Below are 13,355 nucleotides of genomic sequence, written 5' to 3'. Positions count from 1 at the left end.
TGCATGTAAGCCTGTCAACAAGGTAGGCAGAAGATACTCACAGAGAGCCCCTGTATTCTCATTTGTCTCCAAAGCTGGATATACAACTCACACTTTTCAACTTTGCTCCTGTGTTAAAAGCATATGTAATGACTGCAACACTGAGCAAAGATTACTGTACTAGAAAGTGCTGCAAGTGCAACAGGCCCCACACAAAAACATTGCCATCAGCCTTCAGCTGCCCACCATGACCAGCTGTGGAGATAATACTTTGCCAGATTTTGAATAGGACTTGTGAGAGCACACAACCTTCAGTGGAACCAGCCTTGGCTTCAGAGCTTTTGAGGTCCCAGTGAAATCACAGTCCAACCATGTTTTCCAGTCATCTCCTAGTTCAGACACCATTTCCCATCTATTGTCTGAGAACACAGTAATTCCTCTTGATTCATACTCCAGCCTTGGAGTTATTCAATGCCTTTCAAGCCAACTGAATTGAAGAGTGAACCATTGATCAGTCTTTGTACAGGTAAAAATGTCAGCTTTTGGGTTGCCTAAAGTCCTGGAAGATCACAGATTGTGAAGGGTTTCCTTCCAGTACTTGTGGGATAGGGACTGTATCCTTCCTGGAGTCACACAGCATCTGCCTGAATGGAACTGTGAGTGTCGGGCACTGCAAACACTGCACTGCCTGTTAATTTGTTCTGATTGCAAGCTCTTCGTGTCCATTCACATTCAGCTAGCTCTGACTGCTGATTAATTATGTGCTTAAAGTTTTCCTCTCATAATACAAAGGTCACTCCTGGGAGAACATTGCTGAGCATGCCTGATGAATGTACAATATCTTCTTTAAAAGAAGCCACGTATGAAGTTGCTCAGGTGTTCTTACAGAAGACTTCTGATAGGATTATAAGTGAGCATACAGCAATGGAAAAAAAAAATATTCATTAGAAGGGATTACATTTAAACCTTTCAAGATGACTGATGTATTTTCCCTTTTAACTTTGACTTGAGTGAGCTGTTGAATGGAGCTCAGAGATTATTTCTTGTCAGAACCTATCAAAAAACCCTGAGATCACTAAGGCATTAGAGCATGTTAAATATGAAATTTTCATTGCCCTCTATGGTACATTTTAACAATGTCTAAAAACCAGTATGCACTGCTAAGGGTACTTAGTCATCTTTTAGGAGAACTAATTTCATTTAACCTCATGGTCAGTAATCAGTCTGGAAATGAAACCATTAATTTTAATGCAGCAAGTGCATGTACACATTAAATTTTATTGCTTTGTCTGAATTTAAAAGGGCAAAAGTAGGGCAATTTCAGGTCAGTGTAAAGTTGCAGGTGCCTTTAATTTACTGCTCACTTCTTAAGAAAGGAGAGCTCAATGTTTCAAACTTTTAGTCCTGCATATCAGTGAAATAAACTTCCATGCTGTACATTTCAGGAAGATTTGGATCAAGCTTTTGGACTATACCATTTATGTGTGGGGACGCTCTCACCCAAAGACACAAGGTGTGTAAAGTGCACAACAGGCACGACTGTGTGCTGCCATTACAACCAGGAACAACACAGATTTCAAGAGTCCTGAAACTTGCTACCCAAGCTTGATATACCTAAAGATCTATTGAGCCAACTATAAAGACATTAAAGAAAGCACAATAATAAGAGTGCAACCAAAGCCAAGAATATTTCCGTTTTTTCAAAGGCTTCCAAACGTTTTATATGTAGCAAGGTCATGTGCAGACTCAAGGCATCACATTTCAAGTTAAAGTCAGGCATTCATCTGTAACTTTGAATATATGGGTTGGAATCAAACACAATATTTTCACGTTACTTGAGTTTAGGCTTTGTTTGTGTTTTTATGTTCCTGTTCAAAAGAAAGGAAATCCCTGATACCAAGACAAGTAATCTATGTTCTGAGCCAATAAATCCTCAGGGAATTTGAAACAGGTAGATTGTAAGAGGCCCTTTTTGGAGTCTGAAAAGCAATGGGTGACATTGGACCGATCTTAATGAGAGTTGCAGGTGCTCAGCTTTTAGGAAGAGGTCATTTCCTGTGTGTTGGCACAATGACAAAGATGGAAGATTGAATGGTTCTTCTGATTCTCAACTCAGTAATACAGACTTCTTAACTGGAAACGGCTGGAAAGATACCCTTGGAATGCTCTTGGTGCCCTAACACATCCTAAACACTTAAGGCACATCTCAACATCATTAAAATAATAGATGCAAATAAGAACCTGCTAGCTGGTAATCAGCAACAGCTCCTCTCCCAGTCCTTATTGTTTGGTTTCATGTTCAATATAGATATCCTGTGGCTTTGTAGTCATCCTGGCTGCAGGAAAAAAAAAATAAACCCAAAACCCCCCCAGTCACCAGTGCCAATGTGTGTCTTTGTATCTGTTTTTATGAAGAACAATTGATCAGGGGGAGACTGGAGACCCTGAGATATTTCTCTTAGCCTGCTGGGACTTTGACAGCATGTCCAGCCATGGGCTGGGCCTAAAAGGACATCTAAAATCACCTAAACTTTCTTGTTTGTCTCTTGACCTCTGTTTTCAGTCACAGCCAAGTGATTCAATACAAATTCCCTCGAATAAACATGCAAGTAAAACCAGGTATTTACATTTGAAGTGGATCGTCATTAAGGTTTCAAGCTGTCAATAGGACCAGCACAGGAAAATGTTATTATTAGACCCGAAAGTCTTTAAGGGAATGTGTGAGAAGAAAGGCTAATATCAGGGGACCAGTAATCTGTTCCTAGCTGGCTTTTAATTCCACTTAGCAAACATTAATGATTTTCAGTGTTGAATGAAGAAGCAAGCTACAGAATCTGCACCAGGCATTTAAACTACAGCTGGCTGGAACACGATTTGCCTGAAGGCAACATTTTTAAGTTCAAAGGTAAACATTTGGCTTTTTATAGAGAAAATTAGTTGTACAACATACTTGATTGAGTATACTGCTACCCAGTCCAACTTTTAATTTAAATATATTACAAAAAATAACCCTTCTTTCACTGACAGTGTGCAGTTTCCTAGAGAGCTGCATAGTTGCTAGTAAACATCAGTCCTCTGGGCCAGGTCTAGAAGACAGAGGTCAGAACTTCTATAACTTAATATTTTCCAAGGCACCCTAAAGGCTTCCTATTACCTTCCCATGTAAGTTGTTTACAGCCAGCTCCAAAGAGGAGCTCTCCTGCAGGACTTTGACCATGCCTGTAAACTGATAAAAAACCTCCCCCTGGAAAACTCCCCTGGTGAACCTCATCATAATGTTTTATTGTCTTTGATCTTAAGCATATGCACAGGGATCCTTTCTGACAAAAGCACAGGCAATAAATAATGCTGAGCAAGGAGAGGTCTATACATTGAACTTATAAAGCAGTGATGGTGGCATTTTGTAGCTCTTCTTGCTGTTGGACTAAATGGAGCTTTCTAAGGCTGCTCCAATGTCAGCACACACTTTTCCTGCAAAGCTGTCACATAGCATTTGCATGCAATTTTGGACCTTTTAGCATGGCCTGCTTAGGTTTTATTTCTCATAATTGTGGGGCTTTTTTTGTTTAAGTAAACTTTTTTAAAGTGAGGAAAGCCTATGCTTTACAATGGGGTATTGAGAACCATGTGTTCCATGGTACAGAAAGATATGTTATGATTCTTATCTTGGTGAGACTGTGAAAAAATAGTTCTTTGTCCTCAAACTCATTAAAAAGTTATTTAATAAAGAACTTGAAACCATTATCAATATTTACAAAAGAAATGCTTGAGAGCTGAGTTATGTGTTTTGAAATTCACAGAAGGCTCAGTGCATTGAAGCAACAATATATGTGATAGGAAGTATAGCTGACATTTTCCAAATATAAAAACCAGATGATAGAAGGTTTAATTTCTGTGAATTAGAGCAGTAGCTGGGAGCCTAATAATCTCTCAGGAATATTTTCAACCCTTTGGGGTGCTCAAAGAACATAAAATTCTCAGCATTTCTGTCAAAGCAGTTGAGATCAGTGTGGGTTTTGCCAGATTCAGAGGTGGCTTCAGAATTAACCTAGATTTGAGGATGAAGACAATTTTAAAATTTTTTGGGGGGGTTGGTGTGAGGGTGTGTTGTTTTATTTTTCCCCTGAATAACAGCCTATAGTGTGAAGAATCCTCAGAAATCTCTGCAACCCTTGACCCAGGGGTGCCCAATCCCTACTGGCAGGTCAGTCCCCACCAGCCAAGGCAGCAGGGTGCTCCTGTTCCTGTGGCCACGTGCTGAGCCATGCAGGTGTGAGCATCCTCACTCTGCAGCCAATTCAGGGCAAGGCTGGCCAGGCAGGAACCCACTGGGCATCTCCCCCCATCTGTGAGTCCATGCATTAACTGTCCTAAGGTGGATACCAGCAAAATGGGCTTTAAAGCCACCTTCTGTGTGGTTAAACCTGCCCCAGCTGCTGGAAATGGAGGTGCTGAGTGTCTGTTTCTTTCATACATATTGAATCAGGGACTGACTAAATGCTTTTATGCAGCAACTGATAAAAAGTACTGCAGTACAGAATAATTTGTGTAATAATTTTTAATATTCAGCCCATTATGAGTATTCATGGTGGAGGGAAATGCATCATGTAGTCTCCTGCCAGAGTACTCCAGCAAGAAATGAGGGACAAAGGATAACTCTGGTCCCTCTGGGATTCAGATATTTAGGTCTCCTGGATTGCAGGACAATCCTAACCACCAGGATTGGAATCAGGACCAAAAATACTAAGCACCAAGCTAGGCAGTAATAATCACAGCCTCGGGCATCAGGTCTGTACATGTGATCCCTTTTACCCATATACTCACTATTGCTGAAGGCAGATTTATGTCTGAGAAATTCCCATCCAGGGTCCAACCACACACGCAAATATTCAATTAGTAAAAGCAGTTTTGTGGGATATTCATCCACATGATGCATGAAAATCCCAAACTGTTTGTGAGGTTGTTTAACATGATGCAATTGGTTTTTATCACTGATGAAGTGTTCATGTGAGTGTACTTCACTGCTCATGCTAACAGAGCTATATGTTCCCTAAACTATGCCAACAGTTGATTTAAAAATATTCACGCAAAAGACAGAAAAATGCTACATAATTTATTTATCATTTTTAATTGCACACCAGGGACTTTAGCAGGCTTGAAAATGGTCTAATTGGAATGAAGAGATGGCAAAAGGGTCATGAAGTCGATGTAGTGACCAATATCACTTCCAAAGGCTGGAGCCTGACCACTGAGGGCTTTAGTTTCTGCAGAAGTTTCCAACTTGGTCAATATGTACTGTTAGGCTGAGCTTTCAGCAGTAGTTGGATGAAATCTAATCCATACATCTGGAAACAGCCTGTGTATCACAGCAAATACGTGCAGAGGGGGCTGCTCTTGTCTTTGTGTCCCATGTGTTTGCTTTTATTTGATTTTGTATTTGGGTGGGAAAGGGAAAGAGGAAATTCTCTGACATTTTCACATGCCTTTTTTTTTAAGTGACTCTGAGAAACAATTCAAACATCTTGTGTATTCAAAGGAAAGGCTGTAAAGGGACCTGACATCTTTCCTTTTCTCTCACAGAAAGCACTGTATTCCCATCTCTAGAAACCACTACTGCAATTATCCTGCCTGCCAGCATCCTTGGAAGTAGATACCAAAGGCACAGGAATAAACTACAGATTTAGGCTTTCCTCCTTGCCATGTCTTTGGGAACTGGAAGACAGCAAGAAATCATCTTCTGAGTACAGAATAGTCTGCTTCTGCTCCTTTCCATTGTTCTGTGCTGCTGGAACAACTAAGACTCAGCCAACCTCCTTCTGTACCTCTCCAATCTGACCCTTCTATTTCTGTGCTGATTTCTATCCAAGATTGTTTAACCTCCCTAAAAAACTACTACTGCTGCAAAGGATTTCATGGCCTGGCAAAATATCTGTATCTCTATCTTCTACAATCATGCTTAAAAGCTCTCAGCTTCTAAACCTCTTCAATGCTATGTAAACAGATGAATTAAAATAAAAACACTGCTGGTGATTAATTATGCCTGGATTAACAAAATGCCAGCCTTTGCTTATTGTTCTGGGAGTAAGGAGGAGAGGAACCAGCACTGCCCTGCTAGAAGTGGCTCAGTCACTGCAAGCAGTCACTGCAGTCTGCAAAAGAGCAGAGGAGGAAGAGGAGGCTGAGAAACTGCCATTTTCTCTCTGACAGGAGGAGTGATCAGAAGAAATGACTGGAGGAAGGAAAAAGGGGGTGCTTCATGAAGGAAAAACGGGGTGTGCTGAGAGAAGCAGGCTGAGAGGTGAAGATGGGAAAGACAAGAAGACCGTAAGCAGAGCCTGAAGAGATGAGGGGTAAAGACACGATGGAGGCAGCCATACCTCCCCCCACATCAGGGCAGCAAGGCAGGCAGAGGGCAGACACTTCCAAGAAGTGCCAGGGCTCTGCCTCAGTGGTTACAAGTCACACACTTGAGTTGTAGTCCTTCTTGCTTCAATTCTGCAGCTGCCCAGGGCCACAGGTTGCCCTAGACTCCAGCCTATCCTGATTCCCAGAACAAGGTCCCAAATCTTATCTTGGTATGGAGAAAAGTGATGGTGCTAATCATGAAATGTACAAATTTTAAGCCATAAATCCCAAGAGATTTAGTGACCTTCATGTTTGCACACTATGCTTGTGTAGTATCATAATTACTGCAAATGATGTTGCCTGAACATTTTGCCTCCCACAACACTGTGTGAGCCATGGCCACAAGAGAATTATGGCTTAGGAGTCAGAGGCTTAGGAGCACACACAGCACCCATCCCTGCCCTGTAAAATTGCTCCTGTCCAGAGTGATCCTCAGCAGAACCCTGGTTCCATGTGCTGAGTGGTTAGACCAGCGCTTCTGAAGGTGCTTCTTCAGAAGAGAAGGAAGAAGGTGTTTCTTCAGAAGAGAAGAAGAGAATGCTCATTTCATTTGATGTCAATTCATGGAGCTCCACAAAGGAAGCCCATTCACACTGGGAGCCCACCCCCTGCATTAAAGTATTAGGTTATTGTTTATTAGGCTGACCAGATGCTATGTGCATGTGTGTGTGGTTTTCCATTTCAGACTATGAAAAAAAAGAAGTAAAGGTAAGAATCCCAAGAGTGCCTCCAAGCTATGGAGAGCTTGGATTGAGCTACAAACGTGGGGATAAGGCAAGGCAGTGTGGTTCACTGAGAGGGGAGAGCCTTGAGGTGTCTCCTGGGTGCTGCAGGATGAGAGGTAAGTCACTTCCCATGTGCATGTGGACTTCTCACCTGGGGTGTGACACCTTCCAGTTCCCCTTGGGTATTGAGCCCCACCTACTCCTCTGGAGTTCCAATGCTGGGGACACAGGGCAGTTCTAATGTAATGTAAATCGTGAAATGAAAGAGGGGATTTAAAAATAATTTCTTTTGTTGCTGGCACTTCAAAATACTTTACAAGCCATATCAAGAGGATTTTAAAAAATCTTTCTTTATGAGTTGCTTTCTTTTCCAGAATAGTATCCTTGGAAATGACCCACTGGGTAAAAACAAAACAATACTAAATCCCTGTGAAAACCAGCCGTTTGAACTCCCATGAACGTCATTACCTCCAAAAACCTGGGCTGTGTTTGGGTGGCACTGTGGGGACAGAGCAGCTGGGACTGAGCACTGGCAGCACTGAGGTGATAGAAGGTGCCATGGTCGATGCAGAGTGCTGAGGGTACATTTGTCTGCACAGCAGACTCAAACACAGACCTTGCAGGGTGAGCCCAGGCCTGTGCCAGCTCAGGGTGCTGCATTTCACATCAGCACAGCTCAGTTAAGAGGCAGCCACACAGAAATCAGCCGGAAGAAGAAGTTGCAGAGTAAACAACTCTAAACAACTCTCCCAATTATCCAGGTAGCTGCTTGTGCCTTTATCACTTATTTTATGCACAAGATAAAGAGACCACTATGTTCACACAGATATTTGCACCCCAGCTGTGCTGGCAGGTTTTGTTTTTCCAGGTGCCAGGCACCACTTTGGAGCTTACACCCTCAGTCTAAGTGGACCTGAGGTTTGTTACCATGCCATGCTAGTCAGACTGAACACATAATTTTTAAAATGTCTGTGAGAGGCGACCTCCAGAGTTTTTGGCATGTCCTCAGGAAATGATCAGCCATGGAAACTCACAATTGTTGTTTTTTTTTAAGAATTACTGGAGGAGCTTGTGGAGATACTACTGAGAGACTGGTAGAGGGGCCATGTGGGAGCTCACTTTTTCCTCCTGGCATGACTAACTAGGGGAGCTGAAAAGAGCAATTGAAAAAAGTCAAAAAGTACTTGAGATGCTAGGAAACGTCTGCCTGTTCTCTGACTACCTACCCCTAGCTTTTTTTAGAGCACACTCATGTGCCAGATGGAGCAAGGGAGCTGCTGTAGGTTCTGAAGGCACTTCCCAAGCTGCCCTCATACTTCTGCATATGGTCCTGCCATTTTATTAAATTCTTCTGGAGTTGCTCCTGACCTAAGCTAAGTACTTTTCTATTGACATCAACTTTTGCCACTTCACTATTCACCCCCAGGTTATTAATAAAGCATTAAACAATATTGGTCTGAGTCTCACTCTCTAGGGCACCTCATTATTAATCTCTTTCCCTACTAGAATTGGCCATTTATTCCACACCCATTTATAACCAGATTTTAACCCATGACAGGACCTTACCTCTCACTTTGTGGTTACCAAGTTTCCTTAACAGTTTCTTGTATGGGTGTTTATCAAAAGGCTTTTGAATGTCCAAATAAATTATTTTCTCTGGTTGTTCTTTACTCACTATTTTATTAACTCTTAAAAGTGTAAAAGGTCTGACTGGCAAGATTTATTCCTATAGCAGCTATGTTTCTTTTTCTCCTTTGCCTGAGACTTGATATTTCCCTGCAGATTGTAAAATATTTAAAAGAGTGACCCTCTAAATCTAGTGGCTTGAAGCAGCACCAGATGTGTTGTCAATGTTTAATTAAAAAAAAAAAAGAAGCTAATGTAATATACTGCTGACTTTCTCAACTACTTCCTTGTAATGAAGTTAAGCTAATAATGTAAAATTTCCATGAGCTCGTCTGTCTGTGTAAATATTTACAGGGTCTTTATCGCTGCAGTACCAGATTTCCACATACATTAACAGAGTTATCCTTATAACACCTCTCTGATACAAGGAAGCTTTAATCCCAACTGCCTGAAGAATCAGGGCATACTGACATCTGGCACATAAAACCCGAACTGCTGTGCTTTGAGAATAACAGGTTAGGAGATAAAACACTTTCTCCCACTTACAGATGCTGCATTCACGAAAAATGCCAGAATCATCACAATTCACAAACGTAATGAAGAAGGCTCAGTACCCCAGTGTCTCTTCCCAAGCTCTCTAAACTCCAAAGTACATTTTTCCCTTTGGAAAAATGCAAAGCACTGCAGGTAAAATCCAAGCTTTTCTTTTTTTGCAGGCTATCTGAGCTCGTAGGTTTTTGCTGGCTCTGCTAGTGACTATTTATTTTGGACTCACACCACACATCCAGCGTTTCATTATGCATTTTTGCTCCAGCCAGCACTAATACAATTGGCTGCATCTCAGCTTGCTTCAAATATACAAGGGAATGGGTTTCCTCAGAGAAAAGAAAGAACATCAGAAAAAGAGATCCTGTTTAAAGTAAAAAACATGATAGAGATTGTAAGAAAACTTAAAGAAGGCTACAAAATGTATGTGTGCAAGGGTCCACTGCTGGCCCCACATCCCTGAGGAAATAGAGGCTTTCCACCCTGCCCTGGAAGCTGACAAGTCCTTGGCAAAGCAGGGAATGAAGGAGAGGCTGGCCATGGAAGACCCCTCAGTGAAAAGGCATGCAGTCTGTAGATTCTGTTTTCAACAGACTTCTGGCCTCATGTCTGAGGGTGGACTTTACTCTTCTTCCACATAAGCAGCCAGAATAGACAGCCAGGAATTCAGAAGGTTATGATGTAATCTAAAATTTAAAATAAAATTAATTCCTTAAGTGTCAAAGAGGAATCATGTGAGCACAGGACAGTTCTGAAAGAACAAGCTTCCTCAGCAGAAACTGAATTATTCCAGCTGCAAGCTTCCATTTGTGGTTTTTTGAGATCTTGAAGCTACCTATGCTTGAAAATGTGGAACTTCTTTTTTGGGGCCTGGAGTCAAAATCTCGTGAGACCGACAGTGGGACTCACTTGAAGATGCCTGCAGGTGAGAGTAAAACAGGGGTAATGGAGCTCAGCATAGCGAATTTCTTTGACTCCATAGAGAAGTAGTGCCCAAGCAGTTGGGCTGGGAGCAGAAGGGCACAGGAGCTTGGGGTTTGAGGTGGCTCCTGGTTGGGTTTGGAGGTAATTCCCAACTGTCTTTCCCATCACCCATTCCTTGAACACAAGCTTTGCCTGTAGGATGGCCATGGCTCCTGCAGCAACAAAATTATTTCCCCAGGGAGAAGCCAATCGTATTGCCACGATCTTAATCTTATTTAGTGTGGTAGCATGGTTTTAATTTTTCTGTGTTTGATCTCTCAGCTCCAGGAATATTGATAGAAATAGGGGCTGTGAGGATTAAATAAAGAGCAGCTTGTTGCATATGAAAAAATACCCCTCAGTCCTCACTTTCTCCGCCGTGATTCAGCTTTTCCAATAGCGCTGCCGAGATAAAAGGCTCGCATGTGAGCAGAAGTGTTAGCAAGGGCTGTAATGCTTTCAGCGCAGCCCCTTGCAGAAGGGCCTTGGCTGCGGGAGCAGATCCCGCCTGCTCCCAAACCTCCTCCCGCGGCGGGGCGGCGCTGGGCGCTCAGCACAGCCTGCTGCCCCTTCTCGCTCGCTGATGGCTCCAGCGGAGCTCGGCTGGTGCAGCCCTGTCGTTCTCTCTGGCCGGCGCATGGAGGAGGCGGATCGCCCCTTCCCTCGCAGCCGGGCCGGGCTGGGCCGGGCCGATCCGGGCTGTGCCCCCGCCCCGGCACCGCCGCCCTAATCAGTGGCAGGCCCCGGGCGCGGGGTAATTAGAAACATCGAAGGGGCTTTCTATCTTTGGAAATCTGTCTCTCAACATCAAAGTGCTGCGCGCAAGTCGTCCTCCAGAGGCCGGCTCCCATATCTAAATGAGTGATGTATTTCGTGGTATCTGTCGGGAAGGATATAATGAAGAAAACCGGCTTTGAGACCGAGCATGATGTGAAAAACAGGTGACCCGCTGTTGCGGAGCATCTGTTTTGCAGTCCGGTTGTGTTCCTGTGAACTGCGCAAACACGGAGGGTGCACAAGCCCGGGGATGCTCACGGGGAGCCCCCGTGTCGCTGCGGACCCTCCTCCTCCCGGCCTGCAAGGGACAGGGGCACTGCCCCGCCTCGGGGGATGCGCATCTCCTCCAAACACTGCTGCGGGTGCCGTGCGGGGTGCAAGGCAAAGCAAGATCTCTCTTCTCTCCGCCCTGGCCCTGCAGCAGCCCCCACGCCACACTCCTCTCTCATTGCGGGCACGGCCTCTCGGAGAAGCCGGCTCCTCGCTCCGTGAGCCCGCTGGCCTCGGGTCACCCCCGGTCTGGCCTGTAAACAATATTCCAAATGATCCCAGGGCCGCCCCCTCTATGGGCTTGCACAAGCGCTCCGCCTGAGCGCGGCTATATTCTGACTCTTATCTGTGCAATAATAAAAAGTGTTGGCTCATATCAACCAAGCCGTAAATCCAGCCGAGCGTGCACGTTTCAAAGGCACGGACAAATCGCCGTGATTTCCCCGCAGGACGGCGGGCAGCGGGAGGAGCGCAGCGCTGGCCCCTCCGCGCTGGCTTGGCTGCAGCGCTGGGTACGGGCTGGCCGGCTGGGTAAGAATGCCCCGAGTCCCTCCAGGAGCCCTCTGCCCTGCCAGGGCCGGCGGAGGAAGGGCTCGGCAGCGGGGGAGGGCCGGTGCGTTCAGATCTCCCGCACCTACCGCGGGAAGGCATCCCGAGCTTCCTGCCGCCGGCGGGGGCTGGGGGGATCCCGCTGAAAACAGGGAGGGCTGCAGGTGTCACAACGTCTTTGGAAGTGCATTTCCTGCCGTTAGGAACGCCTTTGCTTTGGAAAGAAACCTATAAAAACGGCCTGCCACCCGTGAAAATCCCACTTATAGCAGCGGGAATGGGCTGCCTCTGGAGAGTAAGACGTTGCTCCCGATAGGTAAGAGCAAAAACGATGAACGAAAGGAAAAAACCTCCAACCCCCCAAAAGAAACAAAAGAAGACCCGAACCCCCAACCAACCAAAAATCCCAGCCCATCCATGAAAGCTTCCCGCGAGCCGCGGTCCCCACCCGCGGGCAGGGCAGGTGGCACCGCCCCGGCGGGCGGAGCGAGCACCGCGGGGATGCGCGCAGCGGGATGCGGCAGCAGCGCGCCCGCGGAGGCTGGGCTGGGCGCCGGGGAGGGAGCCCGCTGTCCCTTCGGGGGCAGACAGCCCCCCCTTCCTACGGCTGTTATTTTTATTTTAATTGGTGATTACCCTCCCTCCCGTTACTGTTCGGCGGTGGTTGGTGCCAGGCTCGGGAGTCCCGCGGGGATGGGCGCCCGGTCCGGCAGCAGGCCGAGCCTCTGCCCGCGCCGTGTGCGGGGCCGCGGGTGGGCCGTGCTCCCGCTGCCTGCGGAGGGCTCTCGGGGAGCGGCGACAGAAGGGCTCCGAGGCTGCTGGAGAGACGGTCGGTCTCCGCATCCCCTGCCGAGGCTGCCTCCTCCCGGTCTCGCCGCTGCCTCCGGTCCCCGGGCGCTTCCCCGCGGCTCTGGGCGCCGGCAGCGGACGGGCGGAGTCTGAGGGCTGAGTTACCCCGAGCTCCGCTTTTTGTCAGAGCTGGAGGAAAGGCTGACGATCACTGATCGCTAGTTCCCGGGAACCGCGGCTGCTGTTTTGGTTTTCTTTTCTTTTTTTTTTTTTTTTTTTTTTTTTTTTTTTTTTTGTGTTTTTTTTTTTTTTTTTCCCCCGTACGGTCTCTCCGATGTGTATTACCGAAATGTCTCGTCCCTTTCCCTTATTGGAAATGATTTCCCACTTCTATTGTGGTGAACTTTGCCTCGCCTGACTCTTTACGGCTTTTCTCTTGTTGATGGTCTCTCCTTTGTGGAAGTTTCGCGGGCTGATTGTATTTGTTAATTAGTTGCTAACAGCATCGTAATGTGGGCTTGATGGATAACCATGTCATTAGCGCTTACCCCTGCAATTCACATCTCCAACGGGGCAGGGGCTACCCCCTGCCGAGCCCGTGATTTGTGGCTGTTCTTTCCCGTGGGTGACACCAGCCCCATCCCCTCTCCGCTCTCCCCCGCGCTGTGCCGCGGCTGGAGGGGGCGCGACCGCTGCAATTCGCGACTGCGAATGACGAACCCGCAG

This window comes from Melospiza melodia, chromosome 3 (genome assembly GCF_035770615.1).
Source record: "Melospiza melodia melodia isolate bMelMel2 chromosome 3, bMelMel2.pri, whole genome shotgun sequence".
Taxonomy (NCBI): domain Eukaryota; kingdom Metazoa; phylum Chordata; class Aves; order Passeriformes; family Passerellidae; genus Melospiza; species Melospiza melodia.
The sequence above is the reverse complement of the archived record's forward strand: the minus strand, read 5'-3'. Positions refer to the sequence as shown.